Genomic DNA, 15,202 nt, shown 5'->3' with positions numbered 1-15,202 from the left:
AATTAGGACAAAATTCCAAGATGTACAGCACTGGCTCTATAGCTTCTCAAATGTTGGTGGGCTTTTCCAAATTCTCTTTGCATATCCAGGTAAGAAGAACAGTTACACTGTCCCAAAAAAAAAACGCGTCTCTTAAGCGCGATAAGCTATCTGGACGAGGTGGCCGAGAGGTTAAGGCGATGGACTGCTAATCCATTGTGCTCTGCACGCGTGGGTTCGAATCCCACCTTCGTCGCTTGTTTAGCCCCATCTTTACATGAACAGTGGGCTTGATTGCAGACACCAGGCGAATACAGGTCCATGAGACCGACTACAGTAGACTGGAGTGAGAAAGATGAAAACCTAGTGTGGTACCTATGCGCTTTGCAACCATGATCTGTATTTACATGCTGGTTGGCCGCAGCTTCTGTGAGGCTCTTGCGTCACTGGAGGCCTGTCAAAAATTACAGTAACAAGGAAACTTCATCCTTACCTCCTTCTTTTCCACAGACTGGGATGGAAGTTTCTATGTGCGAGCTATGTCAACAAGCGATGAACTGCCAATCCAACGTGCACAGCTCAAGCGGTTATGGATCCCGTTGCTCTTGAAAAGACTTTGCATAATCAGTCTTACTGAAGTAAAAAAAAGAAATAGCGCAGACATTAATCTCCCATCCCACCGATGCCAGAAAGGTCTCCTTCTGCACACAGTAAATGTCTGACAGGTGACCGCAGTGTACAAAACATGGAACAATGGTTCCCAAACCTGGTTCTGAAGCAGCCTCTGTCCTGCACATGTTAATGTTTTCCCTGCTCTAGCACAACCACTTCAATTCAGAAAAGGCTATTAATTAGCTGTTCAATTGAGTCGGATATGCCGGGAGTGGAGAACACACAAAGATGTGCAGGGCAGAGGGTACCTCAGGACTCAGCTTAAAAGCCACTGGCAAAGACAAATAACGGTGTTTAAACAAAGATCACATCGCATGCTTCTACAGTATGTTCAGCTGAAAATCGTTACATGTCTCCTGCTGAGCTGGTTGAGTGGAAAACACTCTAGTCTCGAAACTGCCCTTTTGTTTAGCTCACGTCAGCCACCTCAGTGTCTGGAGGAATGCCTCAGGCACCGCATTACCACGAAGGGCTAAGGCATCTTGAGCTCCTGTGGTAGCGTGGCCGAGTGGTCTAAGGCGCTGGATTTAGGCTCCAGTCTCAATGGAGGCGTGGGTTCAAATCCCACCACTGCCAAGATGCAATTTTAAAGGCACAAGCCACTGTCTTCAGGATCTTTGGAAGGGTTCATGCTGAACCGTGGAGAGCCCAATTAGGACAAAATTCCAAGATGTACAGCACTGGCTCTATAGCTTCTTAAATGTTGGTGGGCTTTTCCAAATTCTCTTTGCATATCCAGGTAAGAAGAACAGTTACACTGTCCCAAAAAAAAACGCGTCTCTTAAGCGAGATAAGCTATCTGGACGAGGTGGCCGAGAGGTTAAGGCGATGGACTGCTAATCCATTGTGCTCTGCACGCGTGGGTTCGAATCCCACCTTCGTCGCTTGTTTAGCCCCATCTTTACATGAACAGTGGGCTTGATTGCAGACACCAGGCGAATACAGGTCCATGAGACCGACTACAGTAGACTGGAGTGAGAAAGATGAAAACCTAGCGTGGTACCTATGCGCTTTGCAACCATGATCTGTATTTACATGCTGGTTGGCCGCCATTTCTGTGAGGCTCTTGCGTCGCTGAAGGCCTGTCAAAGATTACAGTAACAAGGAAACTTCATCCTTACCTCCTTCTTTTCCACAGACTGGGATGGAAGTTTCTATGTGCGAGCTATGTCAACAAGCGATGAACTGCCAATCCAACGTGCACAGCTCAAGCGGTTATGGATCCCGTTGCTCTTGAAAAGACTTTGCATAATCAGTCTTACTGAAGTAAAAAAAAGAAATAGCGCAGACATTAATCTCCCATCCCACCGATGCCAGAAAGGTCTCCTTCTGCACACAGTAAATGTCTGACAGGTGACCGCAGTGTACAAAACATGGAACAATGGTTCCCAAACCTGGTTCTGAAGCAGCCTCTGTCCTGCACATGTTAATGTTTTCCCTGCTCTAGCACAACCACTTCAATTCAGAAAAGGCTATTAATTAGCTGTTCAATTGAGTCGGATATGCCGGGAGTGGAGAACACACAAAGATGTGCAGGGCAGAGGGTACCTCAGGACTCAGCTTAAAAGCCACTGGCAAAGACAAATAACGGTGTTTAAACAAAGATCACATCGCATGCTTCTACAGTATGTTCAGCTGAAAATCGTTACATGTCTCCTGCTGAGCTGGTTGAGTGGAAAACACTCTAGTCTCGAAACTGCCCTTTTGTTTAGCTCACGTCAGCCACCTCAGTGTCTGGAGGAATGCCTCAGGCACCGCATTACCACGAAGGGCTAAGGCATCTTGAGCTCCTGTGGTAGCGTGGCCGAGTGGTCTAAGGCGCTGGATTTAGGCTCCAGTCTCAATGGAGGCGTGGGTTCAAATCCCACCGCTGCCAGGATGCAATTTTAAAGGCACAAGCCACTGTCTTCAGGATCTTTGGAAGGGTTCATGCTGAACCGTGGAGAGCCCAATTAGGACAAAATTCCAAGATGTACAGCACTGGCTCTATAGCTTCTCAAATGTTGGTGGGCTTTTCCAAATTCTCTTTGCATATCCAGGTAAGAAGAACAGTTACACTGTCCCAAAAAAAAAACGCGTCTCTTAAGCGCGATAAGCTATCTGGACGAGGTGGCCGAGAGGTTAAGGCGATGGACTGCTAATCCATTGTGCTCTGCACGCGTGGGTTCGAATCCCACCTTCGTCGCTTGTTTAGCCCCATCTTTACATGAACAGTTGGCTTGATTGCAGACACCAGGCGAATACAGGTCCATGAGACCGACTACAGTAGACTGGAGTGAGAAAGATGAAAACCTAGCGTGGTACCTATGCGCTTTGCAACCATGATCTGTATTTACATGCTGGTTGGCCGCCATTTCTGTGAGGCTCTTGCGTCGCTGAAGGCCTGTCAAAGATTACAGTAACAAGGAAACTTCATCCTTACCTCCTTCTTTTCCACAGACTGGGATGGAAGTTTCTATGTGCGAGCTATGTCAACAAGCGATGAACTGCCAATCCAACGTGCACAGCTCAAGCGGTTATGGATCCCGTTGCTCTTGAAAAGACTTTGCATAATCAGTCTTACTGAAGTAAAAAAAAGAAATAGCGCAGACATTAATCTCCCATCCCACCGATGCCAGAAAGGTCTCCTTCTGCACACAGTAAATGTCTGACAGGTGACCGCAGTGTACAAAACATGGAACAATGGTTCCCAAACCTGGTTCTGAAGCAGCCTCTGTCCTGCACATGTTAATGTTTTCCCTGCTCTAGCACAACCACTTCAATTCAGAAAAGGCTATTAATTAGCTGTTCAATTGAGTCGGATATGCCGGGAGTGGAGAACACACAAAGATGTGCAGGGCAGAGGGTACCTCAGGACTCAGCTTAAAAGCCACTGGCAAAGACAAATAACGGTGTTTAAACAAAGATCACATCGCATGCTTCTACAGTATGTTCAGCTGAAAATCGTTACATGTCTCCTGCTGAGCTGGTTGAGTGGAAAACACTCTAGTCTCGAAACTGCCCTTTTGTTTAGCTCACGTCAGCCACCTCAGTGTCTGGAGGAATGCCTCAGGCACCGCATTACCACGAAGGGCTAAGGCATCTTGAGCTCCTGTGGTAGCGTGGCCGAGTGGTCTAAGGCGCTGGATTTAGGCTCCAGCCTCAATGGAGGCGTGGGTTCAAATCCCACCGCTGCCAAGATGCAATTTTAAAGGCACAAGCCACTGTCTTCAGGATCTTTGGAAGGGTTCATGCTGAACCGTGGAGAGCCCAATTAGGACAAAATTCCAAGATGTACAGCACTGGCTCTATAGCTTCTTAAATGTTGGTGGGCTTTTCCAAATTCTCTTTGCATATCCAGGTAAGAAGAACAGTTACACTGTCCCAAAAAAAAACGCGTCTCTTAAGCGAGATAAGCTATCTGGACGAGGTGGCCGAGAGGTTAAGGCGATGGACTGCTAATCCATTGTGCTCTGCACGCGTGGGTTCGAATCCCACCTTCGTCGCTTGTTTAGCCCCATCTTTACATGAACAGTGGGCTTGATTGCAGACACCAGGCGAATACAGGTCCATGAGACCGACTACAGTAGACTGGAGTGAGAAAGATGAAAACCTAGCGTGGTACCTATGCGCTTTGCAACCATGATCTGTATTTACATGCTGGTTGGCCGCCATTTCTGTGAGGCTCTTGCGTCGCTGAAGGCCTGTCAAAGATTACAGTAACAAGGAAACTTCATCCTTACCTCCTTCTTTTCCACAGACTGGGATGGAAGTTTCTATGTGCGAGCTATGTCAACAAGCGATGAACTGCCAATCCAACGTGCACAGCTCAAGCGGTTATGGATCCCGTTGCTCTTGAAAAGACTTTGCATAATCAGTCTTACTGAAGTAAAAAAAAGAAATAGCGCAGACATTAATCTCCCATCCCACCGATGCCAGAAAGGTCTCCTTCTGCACACAGTAAATGTCTGACAGGTGACCGCAGTGTACAAAACATGGAACAATGGTTCCCAAACCTGGTTCTGAAGCAGCCTCTGTCCTGCACATGTTAATGTTTTCCCTGCTCTAGCACAACCACTTCAATTCAGAAAAGGCTATTAATTAGCTGTTCAATTGAGTCGGATATGCCGGGAGTGGAGAACACACAAAGATGTGCAGGGCAGAGGGTACCTCAGGACTCAGCTTAAAAGCCACTGGCAAAGACAAATAACGGTGTTTAAACAAAGATCACATCGCATGCTTCTACAGTATGTTCAGCTGAAAATCGTTACATGTCTCCTGCTGAGCTGGTTGAGTGGAAAACACTCTAGTCTCGAAACTGCCCTTTTGTTTAGCTCACGTCAGCCACCTCAGTGTCTGGAGGAATGCCTCAGGCACCGCATTACCACGAAGGGCTAAGGCATCTTGAGCTCCTGTGGTAGCGTGGCCGAGTGGTCTAAGGCGCTGGATTTAGGCTCCAGTCTCAATGGAGGCGTGGGTTCAAATCCCACCGCTGCCAAGATGCAATTTTAAAGGCACAAGCCACTGTCTTCAGGATCTTTGGAAGGGTTCATGCTGAACCGTGGAGAGCCCAATTAGGACAAAATTCCAAGATGTACAGCACTGGCTCTATAGCTTCTTAAATGTTGGTGGGCTTTTCCAAATTCTCTTTGCATATCCAGGTAAGAAGAACAGTTACACTGTCCCAAAAAAAACCGCGTCTCTTAAGCGAGATAAGCTATCTGGACGAGGTGGCCGAGAGGTTAAGGCGATGGACTGCTAATCCATTGTGCTCTGCACGCGTGGGTTCGAATCCCACCTTCGTCGCTTGTTTAGCCCCATCTTTACATGAACAGTGGGCTTGATTGCAGACACCAGGCGAATACAGGTCCATGAGACCGACTACAGTAGACTGGAGTGAGAAAGATGAAAACCTAGCGTGGTACCTATGCGCTTTGCAACCATGATCTGTATTTACATGCTGGTTGGCCGCCATTTCTGTGAGGCTCTTGCGTCGCTGAAGGCCTGTCAAAGATTACAGTAACAAGGAAACTTCATCCTTACCTCCTTCTTTTCCACAGACTGGGATGGAAGTTTCTTTGTGCGAGCTATGTCAACAAGCGATGAACTGCCAATCCAACGTGCACAGCTCAAGCGGTTATGGATCCCGTTGCTCTTGAAAAGACTTTGCATAATCAGTCTTACTGAAGTAAAAAAAAGAAATAGCGCAGACATTAATCTCCCATCCCACCGATGCCAGAAAGGTCTCCTTCTGCACACAGTAAATGTCTGACAGGTGACCGCAGTGTACAAAACATGGAACAATGGTTCCCAAACCTGGTTCTGAAGCAGCCTCTGTCCTGCACATGTTAATGTTTTCCCTGCTCTAGCACAACCACTTCAATTCAGAAAAGGCTATTAATTAGCTGTTCAATTGAGTCGGATATGCCGGGAGTGGAGAACACACAAAGATGTGCAGGGCAGAGGGTACCTCAGGACTCAGCTTAAAAGCCACTGGCAAAGACAAATAACGGTGTTTAAACAAAGATCACATCGCATGCTTCTACAGTATGTTCAGCTGAAAATCGTTACATGTCTCCTGCTGAGCTGGTTGAGTGGAAAACACTCTAGTCTCGAAACTGCCCTTTTGTTTAGCTCACGTCAGCCACCTCAGTGTCTGGAGGAATGCCTCAGGCACCGCATTACCACGAAGGGCTAAGGCATCTTGAGCTCCTGTGGTAGCGTGGCCGAGTGGTCTAAGGCGCTGGATTTAGGCTCCAGTCTCAATGGAGGCGTGGGTTCAAATCCCACCGCTGCCAGGATGCAATTTTAAAGGCACAAGCCACTGTCTTCAGGATCTTTGGAAGGGTTCATGCTGAACCGTGGAGAGCCCAATTAGGACAAAATTCCAAGATGTACAGCACTGGCTCTATAGCTTCTCAAATGTTGGTGGGCTTTTCCAAATTCTCTTTGCATATCCAGGTAAGAAGAACAGTTACACTGTCCCAAAAAAAAAACGCGTCTCGTAAGCGCGATAAGCTATCTGGACGAGGTGGCCGAGAGGTTAAGGCGATGGACTGCTAATCCATTGTGCTCTGCACGCGTGGGTTCGAATCCCACCTTCGTCGCTTGTTTAGCCCCATCTTTACATGAACAGTGGGCTTGATTGCAGACACCAGGCGAATACAGGTCCATGAGACCGACTACAGTAGACTGGAGTGAGAAAGATGAAAACCTAGCGTGGTACCTATGCGCTTTGCAACCATGATCTGTATTTACATGCTGGTTGGCCGCCATTTCTGTGAGGCTCTTGCGTCGCTGAAGGCCTGTCAAAGATTACAGTAACAAGGAAACTTCATCCTTACCTCCTTCTTTTCCACAGACTGGGATGGAAGTTTCTATGTGCGAGCTATGTCAACAAGCGATGAACTGCCAATCCAACGTGCACAGCTCAAGCGGTTATGGATCCCGTTGCTCTTGAAAAGACTTTGCATAATCAGTCTTACTGAAGTAAAAAAAAGAAATAGCGCAGACATTAATCTCCCATCCCACCGATGCCAGAAAGGTCTCCTTCTGCACACAGTAAATGTCTGACAGGTGACCGCAGTGTACAAAACATGGAACAATGGTTCCCAAACCTGGTTCTGAAGCAGCCTCTGTCCTGCACATGTTAATGTTTTCCCTGCTCTAGCACAACCACTTCAATTCAGAAAAGGCTATTAATTAGCTGTTCAATTGAGTCGGATATGCCGGGAGTGGAGAACACACAAAGATGTGCAGGGCAGAGGGTACCTCAGGACTCAGCTTAAAAGCCACTGGCAAAGACAAATAACGGTGTTTAAACAAAGATCACATCGCATGCTTCTACAGTATGTTCAGCTGAAAATCGTTACATGTCTCCTGCTGAGCTGGTTGAGTGGAAAACACTCTAGTCTCGAAACTGCCCTTTTGTTTAGCTCACGTCAGCCACCTCAGTGTCTGGAGGAATGCCTCAGGCACCGCATTACCACGAAGGGCTAAGGCATCTTGAGCTCCTGTGGTAGCGTGGCCGAGTGGTCTAAGGCGCTGGATTTAGGCTCCAGTCTCAATGGAGGCGTGGGTTCAAATCCCACCGCTGCCAAGATGCAATTTTAAAGGCACAAGCCACTGTCTTCAGGATCTTTGGAAGGGTTCATGCTGAACCGTGGAGAGCCCAATTAGGACAAAATTCCAAGATGTACAGCACTGGCTCTATAGCTTCTTAAATGTTGGTGGGCTTTTCCAAATTCTCTTTGCATATCCAGGTAAGAAGAACAGTTACACTGTCCCAAAAAAAAACGCGTCTCTTAAGCGAGATAAGCTATCTGGACGAGGTGGCCGAGAGGTTAAGGCGATGGACTGCTAATCCATTGTGCTCTGCACGCGTGGGTTCGAATCCCACCTTCGTCGCTTGTTTAGCCCCATCTTTACATGAACAGTGGGCTTGATTGCAGACACCAGGCGAATACAGGTCCATGAGACCGACTACAGTAGACTGGAGTGAGAAAGATGAAAACCTAGCGTGGTACCTATGCGCTTTGCAACCATGATCTGTATTTACATGCTGGTTGGCCGCCATTTCTGTGAGGCTCTTGCGTCGCTGAAGGCCTGTCAAAGATTACAGTAACAAGGAAACTTCATCCTTACCTCCTTCTTTTCCACAGACTGGGATGGAAGTTTCTATGTGCGAGCTATGTCAACAAGCGATGAACTGCCAATCCAACGTGCACAGCTCAAGCGGTTATGGATCCCGTTGCTCTTGAAAAGACTTTGCATAATCAGTCTTACTGAAGTAAAGAAAAGAAATAGCGCAGACATTAATCTCCCATCCCACCGATGCCAGAAAGGTCTCCTTCTGCACACAGTAAATGTCTGACAGGTGACCGCAGTGTACAAAACATGGAACAATGGTTCCCAAACCTGGTTCTGAAGCAGCCTCTGTCCTGCACATGTTAATGTTTTCCCTGCTCTAGCACAACCACTTCAATTCAGAAAAGGCTATTAATTAGCTGTTCAATTGAGTCGGATATGCCGGGAGTGGAGAACACACAAAGATGTGCAGGGCAGAGGGTACCTCAGGACTCAGCTTAAAAGCCACTGGCAAAGACAAATAACAGTGTTTAAACAAAGATCACATCGCATGCTTCTACAGTATGTTCAGCTGAAAATCGTTACATGTCTCCTGCTGAGCTGGTTGAGTGGAAAACACTCTAGTCTCGAAACTGCCCTTTTGTTTAGCTCACGTCAGCCACCTCAGTGTCTGGAGGAATGCCTCAGGCACCGCATTACCACGAAGGGCTAAGGCATCTTGAGCTCCTGTGGTAGCGTGGCCGAGTGGTCTAAGGCGCTGGATTTAGGCTCCAGTCTCAATGGAGGCGTGGGTTCAAATCCCACCGCTGCCAGGATGCAATTTTAAAGGCACAAGCCACTGTCTTCAGGATCTTTGGAAGGGTTCATGCTGAACCGTGGAGAGCCCAATTAGGACAAAATTCCAAGATGTACAGCACTGGCTCTATAGCTTCTCAAATGTTGGTGGGCTTTTCCAAATTCTCTTTGCATATACAGGTAAGAAGAACAGTTACACTGTCCCAAAAAAAAAACGCGTCTCTTAAGCACGATAAGCTATCTGGACGAGGTGGCCGAGAGGTTAAGGCGATGGACTGCTAATCCACTGTGCTCTGCACGCGTGGGTTCGAATCCCACCTTCGTCGCTTGTTTAGCCCCATCTTTACATGAACAGTGGGCTTGATTGCAGACACCAGGCGAATACAGGTCCATGAGACCGACTACAGTAGACTGGAGTGAGAAAGATGAAAACCTAGCGTGGTACCTATGCGCTTTGCAACCATGATCTGTATTTACATGCTGGTTGGCCGCCATTTCTGTGAGGCTCTTGCGTCGCTGAAGGCCTGTCAAAGATTACAGTTACAAGGAAACTTCATCCTTACCTCCTTCTTTTCCACAGACTGGGATGGAAGTTTCTATGTGCGAGCTATGTCAACAAGCGATGAACTGCCAATCCAACGTGCACAGCTCAAGCGGTTATGGATCACGTTGCTCTTGAAAAGACTTTGCATAATCAGTCTTACTGAAGTAAAAAAAAGAAATAGCGCAGACATTAATCTCCCATCCCACCGATGCCAGAAAGGTCTCCTTCTGCACACAGTAAATGTCTGACAGGTGACCGCAGTGTACAAAACATGGAACAATTGTTCCCAAACCGGGTTCTGAAGCAGCCCCTGTCCTGCACATGTTAATGTTTTCCCTGCTCTAGCACAACCACTTCAATTCAGAAAAGGCTATTAATTAGCTGTTCAATTGAGTCGGATATGCCGGGAGTGGAGAACACACAAAGATGTGCAGGGCAGAGGGTACCTCAGGACTCAGCTTAAAAGCCACTGGCAAAGACAAATAACAGTGTTTAAACAAAGATCACATCGCATGCTTCTACAGTATGTTCAGCTGAAAATCGTTACATGTCTCCTGCTGAGCTGGTTGAGTGGAAAACACTCTAGTCTCGAAACTGCCCTTTTGTTTAGCTCACGTCAGCCACCTCAGTGTCTGGAGGAATGCCTCAGGCACCGCATTACCACGAAGGGCTAAGGCATCTTGAGCTCCTGTGGTAGCGTGGCCGAGTGGTCTAAGGCGCTGGATTTAGGCTCCAGTCTCAATGGAGGCGTGGGTTCAAATCCCACCGCTGCCAGAATGTAATTTTAAAGGCACAAGCCACTGTCTTCAGGATCTTTGGAAGGGTTCATGCTGAACCGTGGAGAGCCCAATTAGGACAAAATTCCAAGATGTACAGCACTGGCTCTATAGCTTCTCAAATGTTGGTGGGCTTTTCCAAATTCTCTTTGCATATCCAGGTAAGAAGAACAGTTACACTGTCCCAAAAAAAAAAACGCGTCTCTTAAGCGCGATAAGCTATCTGGACGAGGTGGCCGAGAGGTTAAGGCGATGGACTGCTAATCCATTGTGCTCTGCACGCGTGGGTTCGAATCCCACCTTCGTCGCTTGTTTAGCCCCATCTTTACATGAACAGTGGGCTTGATTGCAGACACCAGGCGAATACAGGTCCATGAGACCGACTACAGTAGACTGGAGTGAGAAAGATGAAAACCTAGCGTGGTACCTATGCGCTTTGCAACCATGATCTGTATTTACATGCTGGTTGGCCGCCATTTCTGTGAGGCTCTTGCGTCGCTGAAGGCCTGTCAAAGATTACAGTAACAAGGAAACTTCATCCTTACCTCCTTCTTTTCCACAGACTGGGATGGAAGTTTCTATGTGCGAGCTATGTCAACAAGCGATGAACTGCCAATCCAACGTGCACAGCTCAAGCGGTTATGGATCCCGTTGCTCTTGAAAAGACTTTGCATAATCAGTCTTACTGAAGTAAAAAAAAGAAATAGCGCAGACATTAATCTCCCATCCCACCGATGCCAGAAAGGTCTCCTTCTGCACACAGTAAATGTCTGACAGGTGACCGCAGTGTACAAAACATGGAACAATGGTTCCCAAACCTGGTTCTGAAGCAGCCTCTGTCCTGCACATGTTAATGTTTTCCCTGCTCTAGCACAACCACTTCAATTCAGAAAAGGCTATTAATTAGCTGTTCAATTGAGTCGGATATGCCGGGAGTGGAGAACACACAAAGATGTGCAGGGCAGAGGGTACCTCAGGACTCAGCTTAAAAGCCACTGGCAAAGACAAATAACGGTGTTTAAACAAAGATCACATCGCATGCTTCTACAGTATGTTCAGCTGAAAATCGTTACATGTCTCCTGCTGAGCTGGTTGAGTGGAAAACACTCTAGTCTCGAAACTGCCCTTTTGTTTAGCTCACGTCAGCCACCTCAGTGTCTGGAGGAATGCCTCAGGCACCACATTACCACGAAGGGCTAAGGCATCTTGAGCTCCTGTGGTAGCGTGGCCGAGTGGTCTAAGGCGCTGGATTTAGGCTCCAGTCTCAATGGAGGCGTGGGTTCAAATCCCACCGCTGCCAGAATGCAATTTTAAAGGCACAAGCCACTGTCTTCAGGATCTTTGGAAGGGTTCATGCTGAACCGTGGAGAGCCCAATTAGGACAAAATTCCAAGATGTACAGCACTGGCTCTATAGCTTCTCAAATGTTGGTGGGCTTTTCCAAATTCTCTTTGCATATCCAGGTAAGAAGAACAGTTACACTGTCCCAAAAAAAAAAACGCGTCTCTTAAGCGCGATAAGCTATCTGGACGAGGTGGCCGAGAGGTTAAGGCGATGGACTGCTAATCCATTGTGCTCTGCACGCGTGGGTTCGAATCCCACCTTCGTCGCTTGTTTAGCCCCATCTTTACATGAACAGTGGGCTTGATTGCAGACACCAGGCGAATACAGGTCCATGAGACCGACTACAGTAGACTGGAGTGAGAAAGATGAAAACCTAGCGTGGTACCTATGCGCTTTGCAACCATGATCTGTATTTACATGCTGGTTGGCCGCCATTTCTGTGAGGCTCTTGCGTCGCTGAAGGCCTGTCAAAGATTACAGTAACAAGGAAACTTCATCCTTACCTCCTTCTTTTCCACAGACTGGGATGGAAGTTTCTATGTGCGAGCTATGTCAACAAGCGATGAACTGCCAATCCAACTTGCACAGCTCAAGCGGTTATGGATCCCGTTGCTCTTGAAAAGACTTTGCATAATCAGTCTTACTGAAGTAAAAATAAGAAATAGCGCAGACATTAATCTCCCATCCCACCGATGCCAGAAAGGTCTCCTTCTGCACACAGTAAATGTCTGACAGGTGACCGCAGTGTACAAAACATGGAACAATGGTTCCCAAACCTGGTTCTGAAGCAGCCTCTGTCCTGCACATGTTAATGTTTTCCCTGCTCTAGCACAACCACTTCAATTCAGAAAAGGCTATTAATTAGCTGTTCAATTGAGTCGGATATGCCGGGAGTGGAGAACACACAAAGATGTGCAGGGCAGAGGGTACCTCAGGACTCAGCTTAAAAGCCACTGGCAAAGACAAATAACAGTGTTTAAACAAAGATCACATCGCATGCTTCTACAGTATGTTCAGCTGAAAATCGTTACATGTCTCCTGCTGAGCTGGTTGAGTGGAAAACACTCTAGTCTCGAAACTGCCCTTTTGTTTAGCTCACGTCAGCCACCTCAGTGTCTGGAGGAATGCCTCAGGCACCGCATTACCACGAAGGGCTAAGGCATCTTGAGCTCCTGTGGTAGCGTGGCCGAGTGGTCTAAGGCGCTGGATTTAGGCTCCAGTCTCAATGGAGGCGTGGGTTCAAATCCCACCGCTGCCAGGATGCAATTTTAAAGGCACAAGCCACTGTCTTCAGGATCTTTGGAAGGGTTCATGCTGAACCGTGGAGAGCCCAATTAGGACAAAATTCCAAGATGTACAGCACTGGCTCTATAGCTTCTCAAATGTTGGTGGGCTTTTCCAAATTCTCTTTGCATATTTAAGTACGAAGAACAGTTACACTGTCCAAAAAAAAAAACGCGTCTCTTAAGCAGGAAAAGCTATCTGGACGAGGTGGCCGAGAGGTTAAGGCGATGGACTGCTAATCCATTGTGCTCTGCACGCGTGGGTTCGAATCCCACCTTCGTCGCTTGTTTAGCCCCATCTTTACATGAACAGTGGGCTTGATTGCAGACACCAGGCGAATACAGGTCCATGAGACCGACTACAGTAGACTGGAGTGAGAAAGATGAAAACCTAGCGTGGTACCTATGCGCTTTGCAACCATGATCTGTATTTACATGCTGGTTGGCCGCCATTTCTGTGAGGCTCTTGCGTCGCTGAAGGCCTGTCAAAGATTACAGTAACAAGGAAACTTCATCCTTACCTCCTTCTTTTCCACAGACTGGGATGGAAGTTTCTATGTGCGAGCTATGTCAACAAGCGATGAACTGCCAATCCAACGTGCACAGCTCAAGCGGTTATGGATCCCGTTGCTCTTGAAAAGACTTTGCATAATCAGTCTTACTGAAGTAAAAAAAAGAAATAGCGCAGACATTAATCTCCCATCCCACCGATGCCAGAAAGGTCTCCTTCTGCACACAGTAAATGTCTGACAGGTGACCGCAGTGTACAAAACATGGAACAATGGTTCCCAAACCTGGTTCTGAAGCAGCCTCTGTCCTGCACATGTTAATGTTTTCCCTGCTCTAGCACAACCACTTCAATTCAGAAAAGGCTATTAATTAGCTGTTCAATTGAGTCGGATATGCCGGGAGTGGAGAACACACAAAGATGTGCAGGGCAGAGGGTACCTCAGGACTCAGCTTAAAAGCCACTGGCAAAGACAAATAACAGTGTTTAAACAAAGATCACATCGCATGCTTCTACAGTATGTTCAGCTGAAAATCGTTACATGTCTCCTGCTGAGCTGGTTGAGTGGAAAACACTCTAGTCTCGAAACTGCCCTTTTGTTTAGCTCACGTCAGCCACCTCAGTGTCTGGAGGAATGCCTCAGGCACCGCATTACCACGAAGGGCTAAGGCATCTTGAGCTCCTGTGGTAGCGTGGCCGAGTGGTCTAAGGCGCTGGATTTAGGCTCCAGTCTCAATGGAGGCGTGGGTTCAAATCCCACCGCTGCCAGGATGCAATTTTAAAGGCACAAGCCACTGTCTTCAGGATCTTTGGAAGGGTTCATGCTGAACCGTGGAGAGCCCAATTAGGACAAAATTCCAAGATGTACAGCACTGGCTCTATAGCTTCTCAAATGTTGGTGGGCTTTTCCAAATTCTCTTTGCATATACAGGTAAGAAGAACAGTTACACTGTCCCAAAAAAAAAAACGCGTCTCTTAAGCACGATAAGCTATCTGGACGAGGTGGCCGAGAGGTTAAGGCGATGGACTGCTAATCCATTGTGCTCTGCACGCGTGGGTTCGAATCCCACCTTCGTCGCTTGTTTAGCCCCATCTTTACATGAACAGTGGGCTTGATTGCAGACACGAGGCGAATACAGGTCCATGAGACCGACTACAGTAGACTGGAGTGAGAAAGATGAAAACCTAGCGTGGTACCTATGCGCTTTGCAACCATGATCTGTATTTACATGCTGGTTGGCCGCCATTTCTGTGAGGCTCTTGCGTCGCTGAAGGCCTGTCAAAGATTACAGTTACAAGGAAACTTCATCCTTACCTCCTTCTTTTCCACAGACTGGGATGGAAGTTTCTATGTGCGAGCTATGTCAACAAGCGATGAACTGCCAATCCAACGTGCACAGCTCAAGCGGTTATGGATCACGTTGCTCTTGAAAAGACTTTGCATAATCAGTCTTACTGAAGTAAAAAAAAGAAATAGCGCAGACATTAATCTCCCATCCCACCGATGCCAGAAAGGTCTCCTTCTGCACACAGTAAATGTCTGACAGGTGACCGCAGTGTACAAAACATGGAACAATTGTTCCCAAACCGGGTTCTGAAGCAGCCCCTGTCCTGCACATGTTAATGTTTTCCCTGCTCTAGCACAACCACTTCAATTCAGAAAAGGCTATTAATTAGCTGTTCAATTGAGTCGGATATGCCGGGAGTGGAGAACACACAAAGATGTGCAGGGCAG

The 15,202-nt window shown here is 47.3% G+C and overlaps 22 non-coding genes across 22 annotated transcripts; all 22 read left to right on the top strand.

Annotated features, from left to right (window-relative positions):
* The first annotated feature begins 153 nt into the window (after positions 1 to 153).
* trnas-gcu (transfer RNA serine (anticodon GCU)) lies at positions 154 to 235 on the top strand. The gene has a single exon. It is a non-coding gene; the product is annotated as a tRNA-Ser (tRNA).
* Positions 236 to 1,145: 910 nt separating this feature from the next.
* Positions 1,146 to 1,227, top strand: trnal-uag (transfer RNA leucine (anticodon UAG)). The gene has a single exon. It is a non-coding gene; the product is annotated as a tRNA-Leu (tRNA).
* A 226-nt stretch (positions 1,228 to 1,453) lies between these two features.
* On the top strand, positions 1,454 to 1,535 carry trnas-gcu (transfer RNA serine (anticodon GCU)). Its single transcript has one exon. It is a non-coding gene; the product is annotated as a tRNA-Ser (tRNA).
* A 910-nt stretch (positions 1,536 to 2,445) lies between these two features.
* trnal-uag (transfer RNA leucine (anticodon UAG)) lies at positions 2,446 to 2,527 on the top strand. The gene has a single exon. It is a non-coding gene; the product is annotated as a tRNA-Leu (tRNA).
* Positions 2,528 to 2,754: 227 nt separating this feature from the next.
* Positions 2,755 to 2,836, top strand: trnas-gcu (transfer RNA serine (anticodon GCU)). The gene has a single exon. It is a non-coding gene; the product is annotated as a tRNA-Ser (tRNA).
* Positions 2,837 to 3,746: 910 nt separating this feature from the next.
* Positions 3,747 to 3,828, top strand: trnal-uag (transfer RNA leucine (anticodon UAG)). The gene has a single exon. It is a non-coding gene; the product is annotated as a tRNA-Leu (tRNA).
* Positions 3,829 to 4,054: 226 nt separating this feature from the next.
* trnas-gcu (transfer RNA serine (anticodon GCU)) lies at positions 4,055 to 4,136 on the top strand. The gene has a single exon. It is a non-coding gene; the product is annotated as a tRNA-Ser (tRNA).
* Positions 4,137 to 5,046: 910 nt separating this feature from the next.
* trnal-uag (transfer RNA leucine (anticodon UAG)) lies at positions 5,047 to 5,128 on the top strand. Its single transcript has one exon. It is a non-coding gene; the product is annotated as a tRNA-Leu (tRNA).
* A 226-nt stretch (positions 5,129 to 5,354) lies between these two features.
* Positions 5,355 to 5,436, top strand: trnas-gcu (transfer RNA serine (anticodon GCU)). Its single transcript has one exon. It is a non-coding gene; the product is annotated as a tRNA-Ser (tRNA).
* A 910-nt stretch (positions 5,437 to 6,346) lies between these two features.
* On the top strand, positions 6,347 to 6,428 carry trnal-uag (transfer RNA leucine (anticodon UAG)). Its single transcript has one exon. It is a non-coding gene; the product is annotated as a tRNA-Leu (tRNA).
* A 227-nt stretch (positions 6,429 to 6,655) lies between these two features.
* trnas-gcu (transfer RNA serine (anticodon GCU)) lies at positions 6,656 to 6,737 on the top strand. The gene has a single exon. It is a non-coding gene; the product is annotated as a tRNA-Ser (tRNA).
* Positions 6,738 to 7,647: 910 nt separating this feature from the next.
* On the top strand, positions 7,648 to 7,729 carry trnal-uag (transfer RNA leucine (anticodon UAG)). Its single transcript has one exon. It is a non-coding gene; the product is annotated as a tRNA-Leu (tRNA).
* Positions 7,730 to 7,955: 226 nt separating this feature from the next.
* Positions 7,956 to 8,037, top strand: trnas-gcu (transfer RNA serine (anticodon GCU)). The gene has a single exon. It is a non-coding gene; the product is annotated as a tRNA-Ser (tRNA).
* A 910-nt stretch (positions 8,038 to 8,947) lies between these two features.
* On the top strand, positions 8,948 to 9,029 carry trnal-uag (transfer RNA leucine (anticodon UAG)). Its single transcript has one exon. It is a non-coding gene; the product is annotated as a tRNA-Leu (tRNA).
* Positions 9,030 to 10,248: 1,219 nt separating this feature from the next.
* trnal-uag (transfer RNA leucine (anticodon UAG)) lies at positions 10,249 to 10,330 on the top strand. The gene has a single exon. It is a non-coding gene; the product is annotated as a tRNA-Leu (tRNA).
* A 228-nt stretch (positions 10,331 to 10,558) lies between these two features.
* On the top strand, positions 10,559 to 10,640 carry trnas-gcu (transfer RNA serine (anticodon GCU)). Its single transcript has one exon. It is a non-coding gene; the product is annotated as a tRNA-Ser (tRNA).
* Positions 10,641 to 11,550: 910 nt separating this feature from the next.
* trnal-uag (transfer RNA leucine (anticodon UAG)) lies at positions 11,551 to 11,632 on the top strand. The gene has a single exon. It is a non-coding gene; the product is annotated as a tRNA-Leu (tRNA).
* A 228-nt stretch (positions 11,633 to 11,860) lies between these two features.
* Positions 11,861 to 11,942, top strand: trnas-gcu (transfer RNA serine (anticodon GCU)). The gene has a single exon. It is a non-coding gene; the product is annotated as a tRNA-Ser (tRNA).
* Positions 11,943 to 12,852: 910 nt separating this feature from the next.
* On the top strand, positions 12,853 to 12,934 carry trnal-uag (transfer RNA leucine (anticodon UAG)). The gene has a single exon. It is a non-coding gene; the product is annotated as a tRNA-Leu (tRNA).
* A 227-nt stretch (positions 12,935 to 13,161) lies between these two features.
* On the top strand, positions 13,162 to 13,243 carry trnas-gcu (transfer RNA serine (anticodon GCU)). The gene has a single exon. It is a non-coding gene; the product is annotated as a tRNA-Ser (tRNA).
* A 910-nt stretch (positions 13,244 to 14,153) lies between these two features.
* On the top strand, positions 14,154 to 14,235 carry trnal-uag (transfer RNA leucine (anticodon UAG)). Its single transcript has one exon. It is a non-coding gene; the product is annotated as a tRNA-Leu (tRNA).
* Positions 14,236 to 14,463: 228 nt separating this feature from the next.
* Positions 14,464 to 14,545, top strand: trnas-gcu (transfer RNA serine (anticodon GCU)). The gene has a single exon. It is a non-coding gene; the product is annotated as a tRNA-Ser (tRNA).
* The last annotated feature ends 657 nt before the right edge of the window (positions 14,546 to 15,202 follow it).

The sequence above is a fragment of the Clarias gariepinus genome, chromosome 9, assembly GCF_024256425.1.
Source record: "Clarias gariepinus isolate MV-2021 ecotype Netherlands chromosome 9, CGAR_prim_01v2, whole genome shotgun sequence".
Taxonomy (NCBI): Eukaryota; Metazoa; Chordata; class Actinopteri; order Siluriformes; family Clariidae; genus Clarias; species Clarias gariepinus.
Note: the sequence above shows the minus strand (reverse complement) of the source record. Positions and strands in the feature narration are given on the sequence as shown.